The sequence below is a fragment of the Manis javanica genome, chromosome X, assembly GCF_040802235.1.
Source record: "Manis javanica isolate MJ-LG chromosome X, MJ_LKY, whole genome shotgun sequence".
In the NCBI taxonomy this organism is placed as follows: Eukaryota; Metazoa; Chordata; class Mammalia; order Pholidota; family Manidae; genus Manis; species Manis javanica.
The window spans coordinates 19,283,823-19,293,259 of record NC_133174.1 but is presented as its reverse complement, the minus strand read 5'-3'; the positions used below and the strand labels follow the sequence as shown (position 1 = coordinate 19,293,259).

Below are 9,437 nucleotides of genomic sequence, written 5' to 3'. Positions count from 1 at the left end.
GGTATAGGGGCTCTTCCCTCCCAATATGGACTTTCTGCTCCTAATGGTTCTAAAGTAAATTCTTCCCATCTTTCACTAGTATATGTCACTGGCCTCGATAAGCATTGGAGTTCTTCACTCAACGGGCTAGTAGTGAGGGAAGTATGCTGCTGTAGGTATGCTCCCCACTTGGCAGGTGTAGGCATCTGTGCCACAGCACTCTGTGGTTTTTAGGTCCAGTCTCATACCCACCCCATGATGACATAGCTGGTTGTTACCTTTATTGGGGTCGTTCCAGTGATGGGTTCTGTAGCCAGGAAGGCATGATATGTGCCAGCCAATTGTTTTTCTTTTAAGATGTACCATACCTCTGCTCCTTTCCAGTGGTGCGACCAGAATCTGATAGGTTGGCTAGTTCATTGAAGCAGCTGCCGGAGACCCCAGCCATAACTGTCTTCAGTCACATGAACATCCAGCTCACAGGGCCTTGAAGGGTCTATCACACTCAAGGCCTGCACGGCCTCGACTGCCCATTTTGCTGTAGTATAGGCAGATGCACAGGTCTCATTCCAGTCCCACCTTTGGTACCAAACAGTATAAGGGTTTCAGAATTTGTTCCAAGTGAGGGATGAACACTCTTTAGTAACCTAGGAGACTCAAAAACTCCTGGAACAATGCCACAGTTGTAGCAGTAGGAAAGGCCTGGGCTTTATCTACGACTGCTTCTGGGGTAACTTTAGTTATGGCTCTGTCTCCAGCCCCTGCTTCTTCATCCTCAGAAGCCAGAACTGCTGCTCCGGTTTCAGTTTATTCCTCAGCTCCACTAAGATTCTATTTGACTTCCCATCTAATTTCCCTCTGTCTGCTCCTGCCCTTATTAAATCAACCCCCATCTGGGTCCTCATCACCTTCATGCCAACGGGAGTTACAAGGAGACTGCTCCTGGGAAGTCCCTGCCACCATTCAAGCTCCCAGTTTTAGTACTGTCCAGTTTGCTGACAAGGTCATAGAAGTGCTTGGTAGAGTCCATTTTCTGCATATTAAAGCAAGAGTCCAGCTCCATGTGTTCAGAGGCATCCCAGAAGGTCACAAGAAATGCTCCTTGTATTCTTTGCTAATCTTTTTCAGTATGTCTGCCTTCGTAGTGAACATTCATGTTATATTTGAGCAAAAGGAGCTGCACCAACAAAGTCCCCTTAGTTAGAAAGTCTCTACGAGTGCTCACTCAGAAATTTCTACAGTATGCATGTAGGTGTATTACACAATCTCAAATTTTTGCTGAAAAAGTACTAGCCTTACTGTGTGTGATTTACTATGATATTCACTATTCTATTTCTAACCCATACACTCTATTCTATTAAAATAGTAATAAGGGCCAGGGCTTACCTCTAAAGTGGTTTCAGATGTGCTGTCCTTATATAACCCCTTAGATACTGCCACCTGTGGCCCGTGGTGCTATCTCAGATTCATTCAATAAAGCAGTAGAAATAAATTGTCCCAGGACATATGGGAAGATAAAAGTGCAGAACTTTACATTTCTCCTCCATTGATCTTGTCATATGCCTTTTTTACAGGCTACAGAACCAATCCAACTTCAGGGCACACAGCTCACCTCTACCACAAGGACTTCCAAGAATTCACTTTAGATCCATATAATAGGAAACATTAATAAATAGTACTTCATCAAAATTAAAACATTTGCTCTGTGAAATACACTATTAAGAGAAGGAAACACAAACCACAATTGGGGGAAAATATTTGCAAATCACATATCTAATGAAAGAGTTGTAACTTCCCTCCACCTAAATAAAAGAATTCTCTAAATTCAACAGTAAGAAAGAAATCATCCAATTAGAAAATGGGCATAAAGCAAATGGGGTGTCGACTTGGCAAAACACAATTTCCCCATCTTGTAAACCACAGGGCAGAGTGGAACACTATTAGAATGGGTACATCCCATGACAGGTGTAAAGATTAATATTTAAAACAAATAAGGAGAACCACTATTTAATTCCTTTAATTTTCTAAGAAAAAGAAATCCATGCATCTGCTGTTGGAAGACATAAGAAATGCAAAACTGAAAGACATTTTACATCATAATAATATTTTGGCTGTTATGCATTTAACATAAATTCATAGAAAGCACGTGTTTACCTTTTAGGTTTCACTTACTCTCTGGAGCCAGACTTCTTTGTTTTCATTTCCAAATCTGTTGTGGATTTACTGTGTGTTCTTCTGAACGTTACTTACCTCTCTGTGCTTCAATTTCCTCATTGTGTAGAGGGGATAATAATAGTACGTACCTGAGAAGGTCGCTGTGAGGATTAAATATATTAATATCTATAAAAGGCTTAGAACATTACCAGCTCATAGTAAAAGTTATATTAGTGTTAGCTACTATTATCATTGTTACCATTATCATCATTACTGAAATATTTCAGTAAATCTATTTTATATCCAAAAAAAAACAAGGAGCACAAGGCTTCAACACACAGTTCACCAAAGAGGATATATAGATAGTAGATAAAAAGAAACAGGAATATTCAGCATCATTACCCATTAGTATAATATCATTTTAAGCTACAATGACATACTACTACATACCTACTAGAATGGGTAAAATAAAAATCGCTGAAAATATCATGTTGATGAGGGTGTTGAGCAACTAGATCTGTCATTCATTGATGGTGAGAATGTAAAATGATCCAGGATCTCTGGGAATCAATTTACCAGTTTCTTATAAAGTTAAACATACACTTACCATCTGAAAACAGACCCTCTCTGAGAATTAACCCTAGAGAAATGAAAATATATGTTCATACAAAACACCATGCACAAATGTATGTAAAAATTTTTCTGCAATAGTCCCAAATTGTAGATAACCCAAATTTCCTTCGATGAATGAATGGATAGACAAACTGTTGTGCATCTACTCAAGGGAATACTACACCTCAATCCAAATGGATACATTCTTCATGCTCAGAACTTTGGTGGATCTCAAATGCATTACGCTAAGTGAAGAAGTCAATCCTATAAAGTTACATAATTTTTAATTCCGTTTTTGTAGTATTTTCAAAACGGGAAAAAAATATTCTAATGGAGAATAAATCAGTGGTTGCCAGGGATTACATTTGGTTTAATTATAAAAGAGTTTCTCTGGGGTTTGGGGAAAGTTCTGTGTCCTTATACACAAATTTGCATATGTGATAAAATTATATTTAGCTACATGCCAAAGGGAAAAAACCATAACAAAAACATGCTTGTTTGAATCTGATGGAATACAGATTTGATTATGATTTAGTATTGTTATCATCAACTTCAGAGTTTTGGTAAATGTACTGTCAGTGTAAACAGATTTATTTGACTGAAGCTGGTGGTAAGGGCTACAGAAATTCTCTACTAATTTTATAGTTTCTATTCAAGTCCAAAATTATTTCAGAAATAAAAGATTTTAAATAAACAGGGGAGCTGCAACTTGGAAAAGCAGTAGAGTCCACCGATATTCAGTTTCATAAGACAGGATTCCTGAGGTCTTTTTAAGTTTACTGGGTCACCTGCTGATAATATGATACTGATAGATGCAGTGATTTAAGATAAAATGCAGTTATACAAAGGTGATAGGATATGAAACTATTGTCCATATAAATGTGGGAGGAGAGACATGGAATTATCTCTGGTTACGATTGGCAGAAAAGATAAAGCAGTAGCCAAAAATAAAAGCTAGGGAAAAAATCTGCTAAAGGGAGAATATGCCAACTTCTTTAAATATTTAATACAAGGAAATAAACCACATTTCTTATCTCCTTCACCGTGATTAGTCTCACTCAGTTGCCACTTATGCAATGTATGTGACCGTCTTAGAAACACTAATCTTCTACATACTCTATAGTAACATCCCATAGTGAATAGTGATATATATTGTACTACAGATCATGTGATAACTTTGGGAATGGCTGGTTCAGAATATTTTTTTCAAGTCCATCAAGTCTGATTTTTACAATAATAAAGATAGGGCTCTGGACACCACACATCCCTGCCATCCAGTCAATTTAATAAGAAAGTGTGTCATCTCCACAGGTTCTCCGTCCACCCTGCAAATGTCTGCATTTCCAGTCAACCTCCTACCCTGGGAAATATCTGATAGCAGCATAGGTCACCAAACACAGCCACAGGACATCTGCCCTCTAGTGTGCCAAGAACTCAGGAACCATGGAGGATAGTCTGAGTTGGACATACCTTCTGGATCATTTTTTTCTAGACATGTCCACACTCAGCCCTTTTTCTGCAGCATCGCTGAGGTACCTGGCCGCAGGACAGCCCCCCTCAGTTTCCCCCTCCTTGCAGTTGTAGGGATCTTTCTAGTGCTCACTGGTACTCCTGGCTTGTCTCAATTGTTGTCACTTACCCAGCCTGCCCACTCATATTGCCTCAAACTCTGTGGAAGAGGGCATTATAAACAGCGTAGAAATACCAGTCTCCAGCAGCCATCAACGCAGTTCCTAAGCAGGAACGCTGATGAGACTGTGAACCACCGGAAGAGGCAAGAAATCACTGGGTGATATGCAGAAAAGCTATGTATAGTCCCCCTGACAGTATGCAAGGACAATTGCAAGGTAAGGTGAGGTGTTTGGCATGCCTCTAGCTCTTTCCCCCAGTAGACCTGCCCACAACTTCTAGGCATTGGTAATGCACAGATTCCCCAGCCTATTAACAGAAATTGTCTTGGCCTTCCATCCAGATTCTGCATTCCAGATTCTACTCTCCTATGGTCCCTTCTTTACCCTACGCTACACTCCAGATCCGGGTGCCAAGTGCCAGCCTGCCCTGGGCTGTCTGGATGAAGTTTCGCATGCAATGTCTCCCATGGACTCTGACACTTGCTCTGACCTCAGATCTTCAGTACCTAAGGGTGTCCCTGCCTGTCTCCATTGCCCAGCAAATGATCATTCTGATCAAGTCCTTGCTTTTTCAAGTAAAGGAGGGATATTTTGCTGATATTTCAGGATGTTAAGTATTCCTAGAAAAATCTGGGTGCTGAAGACATTAATGCAGAAATCCAGCTCTATATGGGTAAGGGATTAATTGAATTTTATTCTCAACCTATTTGAGAACAGGAAATAAAAATTAAAATAATAATGACATAATCTAAAATCTAAAAGAATGATGATATGATGCCTTTGAGAATAGAAGTCTTCATACACATTAATCTGAGAGACTATGAATAGGTATGGCAGTTTTGGAAGAATAGTTCAGCAATATTTGTAAAAATTTTCAGTCTTCACATTCTGCCTACTTTAATGAAATTTGCACTTTGGTTTGTCTTTCCTATGAGAAAAAACCTTTGCCCAAGATTTCATGCTCAAAGATGTCAGTTTCAGTCCCATTAGTTATAGCAACAAATGGGAAATAAACTGTCCATTAGGCGGAGTATGGTTAAATTAATTATCACACAAACATACGATAATCCTTACCTTTTCTTTGTGTTTATTTGGGGCGTGGAGGGCAGATTGGAACATGATAATTGGAGTTCCTATGATACACCATTAATATTTCTGTGCAATGAAGACTTGCAATGCCCTGATTGCTCCTGTCTTATTTTTGATGATCTCCCCTTCAAACAGCCAGAAGGCGTGTGAAAAGGTGCCCCACATCAGTAATTATCAGTGAAGTGGGAATCAAAACTACAATGATATATCATCTCATATGAGTTAGCATGGTTATTACCAAAAGAAATGAGAAGTGTTGGCAAGGATGTGAGGAAGTTGAGCACTTGTTTATTATTGGTGGGAATGTAAGATGGTGCAGCCACTATAGAAAACAGTACGGGAGTTCCTCGAATAATTGAACTACGATGTGATCTAGCAACCTCATTTCCGGGAATATACTCAAAAGAATGGAAATCAGTGTCTCAAAGTAATGTGTGTATTCACACACACACACACAGTGATATAGTATTCAGCCTTAAAAGAGAAAGTCCTGCCACTTGCAACAACATGGATGAAACTGAATGACATTATATGAAGTGAAGTAAGCCTGCATGGTTCCACTTAAATGAGGCACCTAAAATGATCAGACTCATAGAAACAGAGAACAGAACTGTGGTTACTGGGCGCTCAGGGTACAGGGCAGTGGGGAGTTGGTCAGTTGGTATCATGTTTCACTTCTGCAGGCTGAATGAGTTCTGGAGATCTGCTCTACAGCATAGTGCCTATAGTTAACAACATTGTGTTAGGAACTTAAACATTTTTTAAGAGAGTAGATGTCATGTTATGTGTTTTTACCACAAAAGAAAAAACCAGAGGGACACAAAGGAGACTATAAGAGGTGATGGACTGTCTATCACCTTGATCATGGTGATGATTGCACAGGTGTGTACATATGTCCAAAGTCATCAAATTGTGGAGATTAAATATGTGCAGTTTTCTGTATATCAATTATATCGCAATAAACCTGTTTAGAAAAAAGAAGAATTCTAGAGTAGTTAAAAGAAAGTGGTGGATCTATATGTGGTGTCATGGAACTGTCCTGCATTCCCTTCATTAAGTGACAAGGTCAAGAACAATGTGTGTATTGTTAATCAAGTCCGTTAAAAATTTAGTATATTGTTATAGCACATATATATATGAAAAAGGCGCATATCAGCTTTGAAAGGACAGACATCAGATTGATCACTGTGGTTATCAATTTGAGGGAGGAGCTGTATTTTGAGGAAAGGGGGAGGTTGTAATTTATTCGGTTAGAATTTTTTTCAGCAAGAATATATATAACAGTATAATATATACTATTACCTTTGTAGTCAAAAGATTTAAATATGTCTAGCCACAAAATTAGCAGCTGTGCACAAATCAAATAAAGTCAATGCTAGCTGGTGCAACAGACAGCACCTGCAGACCTGCAGAGGCTTAAAAGAACAAAAGTTCATATCTTCTACACATAAACTGTGATGCATGTAGGCACGGCCTCCCCTGTCAGGTGACCCAGGTGTCCAGGCTGCTCCCATCAAGTGGTTCCACTTCTTAACAAGGGACATCTGTGTTTGCCACTGAATGGGACAGAAAGTGTGGAGGTGGCATACTGGTTCCCAAATAGCTTGGCCTGGAGGTGACATTGTTGCTGCTCATTTTTCAGTGTCAGTGGTAGTCACATAACCCTTCCTAAATACAAGTGGACTGAGCTTTTCCCCAGCAGCCCAGGAAGGAGCATAAGACAGGATGCGAATGAGCAGCTGCAGTCTCTCCCATAAACTGTTTCACAGTAAATACTCAATAAAAGAGCAACTCTTAAAGATGGTATGAAAACAACCCCCTCTATTCTTTGTGAAATTTCTAAGGAGGCCAAATTTGCCCTGCAGTTGTCCAACTTTTTTTCTTTTCTCCTGGTACGTAGGAGGTGCTTTCAAATACAGGATCCCGTCAAATTTTCAAAAAGACCCTGTAAAACCTCCCTAGGGAGGGCTCACCTTGTTCACTCCACAGCACCTTTCTGCACTCACCTCTTGCATCAATTCCAGAGTCTCCAAGGGATGAGAATGTTCTTGTACTGAAGCATGGTCACAACCTTAACTTGTGAGTCTGGGCAACCCTCAGCATGACTGAGCACGTAGGAAGCTGTAACAGGTGCCAATAGACACAGCACAAACCATGACTTTCCTCTGGGGCAAGGACTGGGATAAGACACCTGAGAGGAGTGGTGAATTATTTTCATCTTTGATGTTCAAAGAAAGCATGTCTACCAGCAAACAATTTGTCCCCCTCTGAGAAGAACTCTAGGTTCTGAGGAATTCAGCCTCCATACATGTTTGCTGCACAGTGACTGCCATGATCTTTCCTCATCTCCAAAAGTAGCTTCGGTTACTGCCCACCTAGGTAAGCTCACTCACTGGGGTATGTGTTCAGTGGCTAGTCTCTACTTAGGCACCCCTTTAAAATCCTACTGACAATGCCTGCGTTGTTTACAAAACCTAACACCCATTACATCCCAAGAGCCAGCATGTTCTGTAACAGTAAGACGCTAGTCAGCAGCTCATTTGCAATACACTCTGAGACTGTTGTAGAGAATTAAGCTCCAGATAACCTACAGTGGAGGGTGGAGCTGTAGTAATAAAAACTTCAGTTAAGGTACCTAAAGTTAACTGTCTGTGGTGCCCCTGAGGGATGGGACCTCCAAGGGACACCTGTAGAGAGTTGGAAGGCTTTAACTAGCGGGGGGAGCCAGTGCAATCTGGAGTGCCTGCATCACAGGAAGCGGGGTGCAGCCTCCCGAGGACACAGTGAAGAGCTGGTAAGCAGAGGAGGTTCCAATTTGGACAGGAGGGCACACTGGGGAGGTCCCAGGGAACAGAGCTGTGTGGCAGAACAGTGGTGGTGCAGGACTTGGGCTGGCACCCAGGCAAAGTGAGAAGCCAGGGAACCATGGGGTGACAGGCAGCAGCATCGTAGTAAGTGCAGCCCAAAGACAATCCCCAAGGGGAGATTTATTCTCCGATTCTCCTTCCTCCACCAGGACTTCTTTAAGCACTTTGGCAAGAACCCCTTGATTTTCAGTTGTTCCGGATGCATCTTGGAGTAGTGAAAGGAATAGTGTGCCTCAGGCTGGAAAAGTGGAAAAAAAAGTGAGAGCTCCAGAGAACTTTGGGCCAGGGATCTAGTCCCAGCTCTGACATTTACCAGCCATGTGCACCTGAGAAAACTACAATTTCTTCATCTACAAAGTATGTCTGATAAGCCCTATCTCATCAGACTGCTGGAAGACGTATGATAGATACGGAGCACTTGGCAGAATAACTGGAGCATGTTAGGTCTTTAATGCATGGTAGTTTTATTTTACTGCATAGGACACTACCCTCTAGCTCTGAGGAGATTTATTTTTTATGAACTCTGGAGATGTCACAGAATATGCAGCTTTCTATGACAAACAATACCATATTAGGCCATAATGCTGATTAGATTAGCAGATGAAACTAAATATGTTTTCTCCTTTCTGAGGATAAGTTACTTAATTTGAGTGTAGGCCAGTTTTCCCCAGTTGAGAGCCACTCAGAGGTCCTAGAATTTGTCTCAAGGATTAACAACTTCCCTCCCAGGTGCCCCTACTGTCACACCACCCCTATTTTCATTCATTCTATAGGCACCAAATCTGGAGCTGTCCCTTAAGAGTTTACAGAATTACACTCCAGATAACCTGATTAAAATGCCCTTTTAATGCACTGAGACCTCATTCTCCTACCAAGTTCAGGACAGAGAGAGCCAACCTGGTAGCTTCTCAGCATCCCACCTCAAGGGAGGACCACCCTTATTTTAGAAATTCCTTAAAGATGTAGTATGTAAAACATCTAGATCGTGCTCTGTGTTCAACTGCATGTGAAAAGGAGTGCAGGACACCTATCGTTTCTGCCACAGGAGCACGTTTTCCTCTGCTTCACCGATGATATTAAGTAACTCTCAGAGGGTAACCACACT

The 9,437-nt window shown here is 40.9% G+C and overlaps 1 non-coding gene across 1 annotated transcript; it reads left to right on the top strand.

The window, feature by feature from the left end:
- Positions 1-5,432: 5,432 nt before the first annotated feature.
- On the top strand, positions 5,433-5,575 carry LOC118967325 (U8 small nucleolar RNA). The gene has a single exon (XR_005054244.2). It is a non-coding gene; the product is annotated as a U8 small nucleolar RNA (small nucleolar RNA).
- Positions 5,576-9,437: the final 3,862 nt, after the last annotated feature.